We start from the raw sequence: 12020 nt of genomic DNA, 5'->3' as shown, positions 1-12020 counted from the left end.
CACGCCTCAGCCGGCTCGTCGGGCTCCCACTCCTCAGCCGGCTCGTCCGACCCATCAGGTTCGCTCAGGTGAGACGCTGTCATGCCTGCTGTCACACCTGCTCCTGCTCCCCCTCCGCCAGGCTGCCCGTCATTACGCACACCTGTCACCATTATTGCGCGCATCAGCACTTCATTGGACTCACCTGGACTCCTTCACTTTGTGGATTGCCCCCTCTATATCTGTCTGTTCCTCAGTTTGTTCTTCGTGTCAGCATTAATGTAGTTTTGTTTCCCCTATCCAGACGCTGGCTTTGTTTTGTTTCTTGTCCGTTATTTATTAAATGTTCACTCCCTGTACTTGCTTCTCGTCTCCCAGTGTCGCTATCAGTTGATCAAATCACTTTCTGTAAAAGATAATCAGTATAATTATATTGAGGGTTCATATAAATTATCCTATTAAAACATATTTGGTAGCAGAATAACATTTGGGGAAATCGGGTCTTGACTTTATATTCCTTATTATTATTTTTTAATGATGATGATGATTATCATTATTACCATTATTATTATTATTATTATTATTATCATTAAATAGCCTACCAAAAGATGTAATGAGTCTTGTTAACCTCTCTGGGCACAGCCAGTGTAATCCCGTGGCGCGATATTCAAATATCTTAGAAATGCTATTACTTCAATTTCTCAAACATATGACTATTTTACACCATTTTAAAGACAAGACTCTCGTTAATCTAACCACACTGTCCGATTTCAAAAAGGCTTTACAACGAAAGCAAAACATTAGATTATGTCAGCAGAGTACCCAGCCAGAAATAATCAGACACCCATTTTTCAAGCTAGCATATAATGTCACATAAACCCAAACCACAGCTAAATGCAGCACTAACCTTTGATGATCTTCATCAGATGACAATCCTAGGACATTATGTTATACAATACATGCATGTTTTGTTCAATCAAGTTCATATTTATATCAAAAACCAGCTTTTTACATTAGCATGTGACTAGCATGTGACTAGCATTCCCACCGAACACTTCCGGTGAATTTACTAAATTACTCATGATAAACGTTCACAAAAAACATAACAATTATTTTAAGAATTATAGATACAGAACTCCTTTATGCACTCGCTATGTCCGATTTTAAAATAGCTTTTCGGTGAAAGCACATTTTGCAATATTCTGAGTAGATAGCCCGGCCATCACAGGCTAGCTATTTTGACACCCACCAAGTGTGGTACTCACCAAACTCCGATTTACTATTAGAAAAGTTTGATTACCTTTGCTGTTCTTCGTCAGAATGCACTCCCAGGACTTCTACTTCAATAACAAATGTTGGTTTGGTTCCAAATAATCCATAGTTATATCCAAATAGCGGCGTTTTGTTCGTGCGTTCAAGACACTATCCGAAGGGTAAAGAAGGGTGACGCGCCCGACGCGTTTCGTGACAAAAAAAATTCAAAATATTCCATTACCGTACTTCGAAGCATGTCAAACGCTGTTTAAAATCAATTTTTATGCTATTTTTCTCGTAAAAAAACGATAATATTCCGACCGGGAGTCGTTGTTTTCGTTCAAAGAGAGAGAAAGTAAACATAGTGTCGGCTTGTGCACGCGCCTCCAGTCTCATTGTCCTCAGATCGACCACTATCCAAATGCGCTAATGTTTTTCAGCCATGGCCTGCAATGCCACCATTCATCGTTGGGAGCGTTAGAAAATGTCACGTTATGCCAGAGATCCCCTGTTTTGGTTAGAGATGATCAAGAAGGCCAAGATATAGTCAGAGAGAGCGCTTCCTGTTTGGAATCTTCTCAGGTTTTGGCCTGCCAAATGAGTTCTGTTATACTCACAGACACCATTCAAACAGTTTTAGAAACTTTAGGGGGTTTTCTATCCAAATCAAACAATTATATGCATATTCTAGTTACTGGGCAGGAGTAGTAACCAGATTAAATCGGGTACGTTTTTTATCCGGCCGTGCAAATACTGCCCCCTATCCCCAACAGGTTAAACTACGTAGAATTTCAGGAAATGAGCTTCAAAACAAACATTTTCCTAGGTCCTTCAAATTAAACAAATTCAAGCTGGTGTTTTATTTAATATACTATATCTAAATAAACAACATTTTTAAATGACATTTTTTACATGTGAAAAAAGGGGCCCTGGGGGAATATGGTTGAGAACCCCTGATCTAAATCATCTATGAAAGTAGAATAGGAGCAGGATGAACTTTGGCTGTGTTGACCTTCTTTTTATTTTTTTTTATTGTATTGCATTTACAAGAAGATGTGAAGAAGAAGATGCAGCTGGGAATATTAATGGTATAATAAGCAATTTTACATAACGTTTCACAATGCAGATTGTTTATCATTATTATAATAATAATATAATAATAGGCCTTTAAACTGTTACATTCACTGACTCTAAATTGACTCTAAATTGTATTTATTTTCAATTCTGCATCTCCGCGAATGGTGGTCCATTAACTGAGTTGTCAGCGTAAGGCGGAACAGCCATTTTCTCAACCTGTCTTGTCATAATTTCCAGATATTCTACTTTGTCTTAGCCATTCTTATTTGTTGTTCTTGTCCCTCTCTGCCACCACAAACAGCCATTGCATGACGGGTTTAGTTTGACCCCCACTTTCGGGTCGCGTTTTCCCTTCCTTTCTTTCGGCCCGCACCAGCCACTACAACTCCACCCGCGACAACGTGGTGTGGCACGGCACAATGGGCATAACCACAGAAGTGGGAATGAGAGGGCGACATGTTTTACATTGTGTGCATCTCATGTTTATTTCAACGTGATTGGTCTTTCGTGTTCATACTGTGTAGTTTTGTTAGGGACCATAGAAATGGTAACATTTGTTTTCTGTCGGTATTGATATGTTGTATATTGTCCGTCTGTTGTAAGCGTGTTCAAGGGGACAGAGACAGACAGGAACACAACCAAACACAGACACGCAGGCAGACGGACTTAGATAAGATAGACATCTGTCCTTGAACTCAGACCTACAATGGGTGTGTTCAGTCTTGCTCCTCTCAAACCGTATTTTTTTTAAACCAGTGATATGGCCCCATTGATGACTCAAGCTAACGTTAAACTAGCTCTGTCATAAAAGACTTATCAACAATGCTAAACATGCAAGCACTGTGAAAGTACTCCTGTTTTCTAGGTCCTCTTCGACGCAGTCCCTATCTCGCACACTGGCCTCTTTCATGCACCAGACCAACTACACCATTAACAAACAAAGTGAGAACTTTGTCTGGGACGAGAACGCTGGCAGTGAAAGGTGATCTATTGACACGGGTCTTCCTGGGCTTTCTCTCTGATGCTGTATTTGACACCAATGTGTTTCTCTAGTGTAGATATGTACTAGTGCTTGGTTCCAGCAGGGGAAAGGCAAGCACAACTTCTATTATTTTAGGTATAAATTATATATGTTTCCCTCTCATTAGGATAACAGCTCAATCCACTTGAGAAAACCCTGTCTGTCACAAAACCGAGACCATGCTTACGCGACCTGTGTCGGAATGAAGCAGCTATAACAAATTTATGTCAGTCTAAAAGCAACGACTCAGAGCTGTCAGTCATGTCTCACTCTGAGACTTATGGCCATCTCCTGCCCAGGTCCCCCCGTACCATACTTGTATCAGTATGCAAGAGCCACAGCCAGGCTTGTCAGCAGGCCAAGCAACCAATCTTATTTGCAGCATGTGTCACAACTCAGGAGGCTGATATACTGCCACTCATATTTCATCACTGCCTTGGTATGTCGAGCTTATTATAGCCCCCCCCCCCCCCAAACAAAACTAACTTCTAGAACCTTAACAGTGGGGATAAAGTGAAGATGAACGTGTGTCTACAGTGTACACACAGACAACATTGTGACGGTTAAAAGTGTTCGCGAGAAGAGGCAGGGGCATCGGAACAGGTCTATGACACGATGCACAACCAATACTGTATGTGGCGACATTCCTGTCTGACTGTTTGAATGGTTTTTCTCTCGCTGTCTCGCTCGCTGTCTGTCTTTCTCTGTCTCTTCCCCTCTGTCTGTCTCTCTCCCCTTCCCCACAGGAAGTTGTCCACGCTGACCCGTCTCCTGGAGATGATGCGTTGTGACACGGGGAAGCTGTGGGCCGACATCGAGGATGTGGCGATCGAGGCTCTGGTCTCAGCCCACTCGGTGCTCCGCCACAGCTACCACATCTGCTTCCCGCACCAGGCCACCTCCTACAATGCCACCGGGGCCTACTTCCAGATCCTGGGCTTCCACGTGCTCATCAACCACCGCCTCAAGCCCTGGCTGATCGAGGTGAGACAACACACACTCACTTGCTCATGTATTTGTACAGTGTGATGTACTTGTGTATTTGTGTGTGGAGATCAACCACTCCACTAGCTTCACCACAGGCTCTTTCCTGGACAGAGAGGTGAAGGACAGGCTGCTGTATGACACAATGGTGCTGATTAATCTGGGGACCTGTGACCGACGCAAAGCCACCGAGGAAGAGGCGCAGGATCAGAGACTGGCTGCAGCACGTCCGCTCCAAGGAGACAAGGTGTGCTGACGACCCCGCAAAACTTCAGTCACAATAGAGTCATAGCACAGTCTTTGTAGTCACTTCACTGAGTCATGATAGAGTCACAGCACATAGATGTTATGGAGTCATAGCACTGAGTCATAATAGGGTGATTCCACGCCAGGAAGGCCCGGAAATATCTCCGATTGTTCTGGCAATTCTCACATAGAAACTTAATTGGGAGGAAGGATGTTTGATATGCATTTTACATTTGTATCACAAACAATTTTTTGAAAATCATGATGAATGTGGCCATTGTAGGCCCGTTTTAGCCGTTTTTGAGTCATAATAGTCTGTTGCTGTTGAGTCATAGTCTGCTGCTCTTGAGTCATAATAGTCTACTGCTCTTGAGTCATAATAGTCTGCTGCTCTTGAGTCATAAAAGTCTGCTGCTCTGAGTCATTAGTCTGCTGCTCTTGAGTCAGCTGCTCTTGAGTCATAAGTCTGTTGCTCTGAGTCATAATAGTCTGCTGCTCTTGAATCAGCTGCTCTTGAGTCATAATTGTCTGCAGCTCTTGAGTCAAAAAAGTCTGCTGCTCTGAGTCATAATAGTCTGCTGCTCTGAGTCATAATAGTATGCTGCTATTGAGTCAGCTGCTCTTGAGTCATAATTGTCTGCAGCTCTTGAGTCAAAAAAGTCTGCTGCTCTGAGTCATAATAGTCTGCTGCTCTGAGTCATAATAGTCTGCTGCTATTGAGTCTGCTGCTCTTGAGTCATAATAGTCTGCTGCTCGAGTCATAAAAGTCTGCTGCTCTTGAGTCATAATAGTCTGCTGCTCTGAGTCATAATAGTCTGCTGTTCTGAGTCATAATAGTCTGCCGCTATGAGTTTTATGGTCCAGTCTGCACTGACTCATAATAGCGTCTGCGCTGAGTCAAACGTAATTATCCAAACATAAAATGAGAAAGTAGCACAAAGAAAATGTAATTTTACCAAGCCCATTCCAATGTCCTCTGTGCTCCAGGAGCAAGGAGCAGAGCCAGTAGCACCTGGGTGGCGTAGACACAAACACATCACCCACACATTAACAAGTGCCCATCCACACCTGCATACAACATCAGTTCCAACCTCAGTGCCATATATAATGTGTGCATGCAGGTTTACTGGATAGACTAAACACATAGCAGGGATGTTTGTGTCCATGTATGGCGCACACAGCAGTGCTTGTATACAGGTTTACACAAAGTATACTCAGGAACATTTCTCTGTGCAGAGAGCAGTTGCAGGAGTCGCATGAGAAACAGAGCCAGAGGAGGTGTCAGAGACTGGGCCTGCTGGGGGAGTCTGCGGGAGAGAAGGGTAAAATCCACCAAGTTCCCTTCTGCCCCGTCCATCCCGATGTGAGTACTATCTTCTGCCTGCTGCTGTGTCCTATGGTCACCTCAACCCCCCCCAAAAACAAACAATGTTTCTGTTACCTGATCATTGTCTCCTTGTCTCAGGGGGCTGCAGCTGAGAGCCAGCCTGCTCAGAGACCTGGGCATCGTAGACCAGGTGTACCAGCTCCTCAAGGGAACGCCCTCCTATAAAGACGTCACAGTGCCACCTGTTGTCAAGACTGACTCACAGCAATACATAAGCAACATGGCTGCCAAGGTGAGCACTTTTCCAAATGTACACTTATCCGAAGTGCACTTATCAGGAGTCAACTGTGTACGGTACTATGCATATATGCAGTACACAGACAGACACATATAAATACCCGAGCAGCTATTTGAAAGATGTCAGATTATACAGGTTCAAAGGTTAGTACTTATTATTCTTTAGACTGCAATTTAACAACAGTAAAACAACATGTTTCTTTAATAAAAGGCCCAACAACATTTCCTTCAAACATCCCATTACTGTAAACGTGCAAGTACCATGTTTTCTATTAAGGTTGACCCACGCCTTTATATAGGTTTATCCATAAATCCAAACACACATGCTATTTTAATAGCCCATAAATGCTAACACATACGTTTGGCCACTTAAAAGTAATTAAACGCACATTAATATTCCCAGAGGTGCATATTTACAATCTCAGAAATCATAACTTTCACAGTGCCCCCAGAAATGCTCAATCATTAGTCCAGATATACTAATCTAGAAGTGTAGAGAGGAACATAGACAGCAACACACATGGGCAACACATAGGGCCAGACATGTCTAGACACTAGACAAACAATGCCGTCACTTGTTAGCCACACAACCCCCGTTGGAGAAGTGAACGAATGCTTGAGAGCTGTACCACAGGGGGGTCGAACTCAATTCATACAGGGCCGAGTGTCTGCAGGTTTTCGCTACCTTGTACTTGATTAATCAGTTAAGGTCATTGACTAGTTAGGAACTCCCCTCGTGTCCTCAGTGGACACATTGAAAGGACACAACCAAAACCTGCAAACACATGGCCCTCCAGGAATTGAGTTTGACCCCCCTGCTCTACCACATGCTGATGTTAAACTATGATGTCTGTGTAGCTGGAGTCGTAGGGTGACCGCTGCAGTGCGACCAAAGGAGCCCTCTGTACTGTCTGAGTGTCATCCTCCCGGGACTGTTCTCTCTTAGCCCTATTGGCCCTGGCGGGACCAAGACTGGCACCCCCAGGGGCTGGGCCACAGTGTCTCCACCATGCCTCTCCAGGGCATGTGCCCAAATTGGGAGTGAAGTGCACCGATTCGGAGTGAACCCAGTAAGTGAACTACTACCTATTTCACTTCTTCCTTTTTCTGTGATGCCTGCTTGCCCCACGTTGATAGAGATCCCTATCGTTTGTCATACATACTCTTCACCTAACCTTTCTCCTCCCTCCTTCCCCCACCTCTCATCCTCTCTTCCTCATCTCCAGTCAGTGCCTCTCTGGGTAGGCTGGGTAACAACAACAGCAGCTTTGCTGAAATGCACATGCAGGGCTCTCCCCCTATCACCCTGAGGCTGCCCCACACCAGGCTGCCCCTCTCTCAGGTATGTCAAGGACCCAGCGCTCCCCAGGCCTCTACACCATCTCTAAGCTAGCCCCTATGACCAAGCGGCCAATACACATCATGGCCCTGTCACAGAACAGCAGGTAGAAAATCAGCTAATGACATATAAGATTGTTTGTGGTAACAAATGTCACCTCTCATGAGGTTTTGGGCAAATGGGTAATACAAGGTGGGTGAAATAAGATTTTCTCACACCTGTTGGGGAAAGCACAGCAGCTGTCTTTGTCTTTCGGCCCGTGACCTAATGTGGATGCAGCACAGGGATCTCACTCCAGCAGCCCACTTCCGGCTGCCGCAGCTCTCCGGCGAACACTTTGTGGCGTCGTACGGAGTGATGGAGATATACCAGGCTACAGACGAGACCGTGGTCAACCGCTGTGATTAGGCCATCGACCACCATCACTCCAGGGACCTGGTGAAAGAAGAAGCTATGGACGTAAGACTGCTGACTCTTCCGTGAACAAGCCAAACCAGCCGATCTGAGACTCGTTGAGACTGTGTGTTGTACAGGTCAACATAACTACAGGCATGCTGACAGTTATTTTTACTCTGCCAAGATGATGTTGTCCAGAAGAGAATGTGGTTGGATCATTGGTTCATCTATCAAGCATCATCAAGAGACGTTACTCCTCAGTCTGACCAATTCCACCAGAGACACAGCAATTTACTCTCTGTGACGTTTTCAATCAAATAAACAAAAATGTCGAAACATCTAAATCAATATCTGTTACTACTCGTTCATGTTTTACAGAGCGCTGTTTTGAAATGTTCAGGTGGGTACGTAATTTCAACTCGGAAGTAGCAGGTGCTTACGCTCAGGTTGTAACTTGTCCTGCTGTCTGAAGCGCTGATGGTTATCCACCGCAGTATTTATATCCCATTTGTGGAGCTGGCTGGCTGGCTGGCTGGCTGGCTGGCTGGCTGGCTGGCTGTGAGGGTTAGTGGGAAACACAAGGGGAAGCATTTTAAAAATAAGATGTCTGGTAGCTGAAGGCTAAAAAGGTAGGCCTCCATTTGGAAACATTACATTGAGCGTAGTTATGGTTAGTTGTTAAACACAATCCAGCAGCTTTTTGTGAATAAATCTCTGTCAAGTCACATAGTTGTCATTAACAATATCAAGTCTATTTCAAAGTACTTATAAATGCATCATTTGGGGGGGGGGGGGTTACAAAGTATACCTTATTAACTTGATGCCATTTCAAGAACTTGTTTAAGGTCTGTGAACCGATCTCTTACTATAAGCTGCATGTGGAAATAAAGGTATTGAAGTCTAGTTGCAGAGCATTGGGGCTGTTGATGCCATTAAGACAAGAGAAAGAGATAGAGGCTACGTTAGCATGTCGTTAGCATGTCGTTAGCATGTCCAGCAGGAGGATGTTGTAAATATCACACAGTGGCGTTCCCCAGACACAGGCAGAAACGCCGGGCGGGAAGCAGAGATTTTACTGTCTGCTCTGCTTTCGCTGCTTGGCTTGCCCATAGTTCTCTAGTTAGAGAGTCTTCCTTTCCAGTGTCTGTCTGATCTTATTACCCATGCAGACTTCCAGAGGGAAAGAGATTCCCCTCTGTCTGTTCCCATCTAGTGTTTCCATGGCATTTACAGAGGCCGTTCCCTATCGCTTCATTCCTTCATTCGTCAGTCACTGTTCATATGAAAGACAAAAGCTCTTTGAGCTCAGAACTCTGAGATTGTTCTTTTGAATTGGAGATTGTGCTTTGAATCCTGAGGGATTGTGCTGGTCTGGAGTAGCATTGGTCAAGGCGGTGGTAGGGGATTGTGATTCAGACAACAGGTTTTTACTTGTATCTTACGCCAGCTACGCTGCAGAGGACAGACTGGCCATAATGCGTAAGGGTGGTGATTGAGAGACCTTGTACATCATTGCTACTGTGACCGACATGGATACGACCGCAATTCTCCATCCCCTTTGGTCCCTATAAAAGCTTACACCATTCCAGCTGGTTGCGCCTCTCACAAGCGATTTTAATGACGCTAAATTGCTAACTAATTTATGCAACAATAAACCGCATACAAATGTATTCAGTCATTTCATCCGAGGGCACGATGACCACTCATGACGACACACGATTTACCATTTGTAATACAATGTTGTCATTGCAACAACTTTTTATTTGAGTTCCTTTCCCAATGCTGATACTATTGTGTTATATCATCTGTCCTCGACAGTCTCGGCAGCCAGTCATATTTAGTCAGGCAAACGCGTGATCACAACGGAGCTGTAGAGATGAACCCTAGACAGAAGAGCCTTCACAAATGGCTGCTCTTCCCCTTGGTGTCCCGCCAACATAAGCTGTATTCAGACAGACTAATCTCTCCCTATACTTTGTTAAGCACCTGTGCAGGTGTGGAGACCACAGGGTAATCTAAGCCACTGCAGGCACTTAGAAATCATCTGCCCAGTCATTATGAGCGCTTAGATAAAAGCAATCAATCTAGACTGATTTCATTTGAGACGAACGTAGGGTTAAAAAAAATGTCCATTGAACTTCATTCGGTTACCTTAATACACCCCAAAATGTACCCTACAGTAGCAAGCACTTATAGTGCTGCAGTTATTGGTTTGTTTTTGTTCTTTAAGTGCCATATTGATTTTTCAGTGACCTGTCTCCATATCACTGTAAAAGTTCTTGCTTCCAAAAAGACGTGCCGTAAAACATTGTTACACATACTGTAATATATTCTAGACCGCTCCTGTAGGTAAATCATTAAAGTCGTGTTTGATCTACATTTGAGAAGGGTGACCTCGCCAAGTTTTAAGACTTGCGAAGTAGGATTATCCTCTGTTTTCCAGTAGCCCGGTTTATCACCTTTTCAAGAGATGACAGACTTGCAAAGAAAGGGTTGTATGGACACTCAGTGTTTGGGACTACAGTATAGAAAGAAAGGTAGTATGATGTTCTGTTCTTCTTCTTGATAACAGCACAGGTTAGAGTTGGAGCAGAGTGTGTTGTCCTGATGGTCAACTTGGTAAACCAGACTTCCAGTCTGATTATCAGAGCTGTTCTTAATTGGTTGGTTTTGTGTCTGTCTCAGAGGAGGGCGAACTCTTCCATCCATTTTTTCTGTTTTACAACGTTAACAGAGCTTCATTACAAACATTGTTTTGCGGATTTCTGTCCAGAACATTTTATGACCACTCCACTAACAATTTACAAGATGTGGAGGGTTGTTGTGCTTTGCTGTTTCACATAATGGCACACAGCTGCGACCATGTCCAGCAGAAGGCTATTCATTTGTTTTCAGCTTCAATGAGAGGTGGATATTTTGATATTGTTTTATTCCCGGACCTACAGTATAATATTACTTTGATTATGGCATACATCAGTGAGGGCTTCTATTCGTCATTTTAACCATTATGTACATTGCTTTGCCCTTTTTTTTTAAATCTGTCCATCGTTGACCTGCCATCTCTTATCTGTTGATGTTTTGGCCTGTACTATAATTTCTCTATTTTTAGCCTGGTAAAAACATGCAGTCTCTGTATGTGTAATACAATCTATAATAACAGGGCACCTGAACGTCAATAAATAGCAATAATGTAATTGATAGCCTCTGTGTCTACAGTCTGTCTGGGATTACTGCTGAATCAGACAAAGAACTACTTACAGTAATCTAAACAAGTCTAACTGTCACGCTTGCACCCGCTCCCCCTCTCTGGCGCTCGAGGGCGCCAGGCTGCCCATCAATACGCACACCTGTCACCATCGTTACGTGCATCAACGCTTCATAGGACTCACCCGTACTCCTTCAATTTGTTGATTGCCCCCCCCCAGTCTGTTCCTCAGTTTGATCCCCGTGTCAGCATTAATGTCGTTTTGTTTCCCCTGTCCAGATGCTGTCCGTGTTCTGTTTCACGTCCCCTGTTTATTAAATGTTCACTCCCTGTACTTGCTTCTCGTCTCCCAGCGTCTGTCTTTACAGAATGCTGACACCCATATTGGAAGCATCAGGAAGTTTTGTTTTTTGTTTTGGTTGGTGACGTCGGGTCCGGGTGCTGCTGCCGAAGGAACCGGGGGTGCCTCAGCTGGCTCGTCAGGCTTCCACGCCTTAGCTGGCTCGAGAGGTTTCCTTGCCTCGGTTGGCTCTGCAGGCTCCCACCCCACGTCATGCCTCAGCTGGCTCGTTGGGCTCCCACGCCTTAGCCAGCTTGTCGGGCTCCCACGCCTCAGCCGGCTCCCATGCCTCGGCCAGCCCGTCAGGCTCATCCTGGGGGGGGGGGGGGGGGGTACTGTCACGCCTGCTCCCCCTCTCTGGCGCTCAAGGGCGCCAGGCTGCCCATCAATACGCACACCTGTCACCATCATTACGGGCATCAGCGCTTCAGTGGACTCACCTCGACTCCTTCACTTTGTTGATTGCCCCCTCTATATCTGTCTTTTACTCAGTTTGATCCCTGTGTCAGCATTAATGTCATTTTGTTTCCCCTGTCCAGATGCTGCCCGTGTTCT

The 12020-nt window shown here is 44.7% G+C and overlaps 1 protein-coding gene across 2 annotated transcripts in view; it reads left to right on the top strand.

Annotated features, from left to right (window-relative positions):
• LOC106600831 (extracellular matrix organizing protein FRAS1) overlaps positions 1-11979 on the top strand; it is a 39267-nt gene extending 27288 nt beyond the window's left edge. Inside the window, exons 2-8 of one of the 2 annotated variants that reach the window (XM_014192536.2) lie at positions 3176-3292; positions 4082-4315; positions 4430-4562; positions 5798-5924; positions 6027-6180; positions 7044-7255; positions 7412-11979. The gene's annotated coding sequence lies outside the window, so the exon portion shown is untranslated. Of the gene's footprint in view, positions 1-3175; positions 3293-4077; positions 4316-4429; positions 4563-5797; positions 5925-6026; positions 6181-7043; positions 7256-7411 lie in introns of both variants that reach the window. The other variant, XM_045714997.1, reaches the window with a different exon arrangement.
• Positions 11980-12020: the final 41 nt, after the last annotated feature.

This window comes from Salmo salar, chromosome ssa03 (genome assembly GCF_905237065.1).
Source record: "Salmo salar chromosome ssa03, Ssal_v3.1, whole genome shotgun sequence".
Classification (NCBI taxonomy): Eukaryota; Metazoa; Chordata; class Actinopteri; order Salmoniformes; family Salmonidae; genus Salmo; species Salmo salar.
Note: the sequence above shows the minus strand (reverse complement) of the source record. Positions and strands in the feature narration are given on the sequence as shown.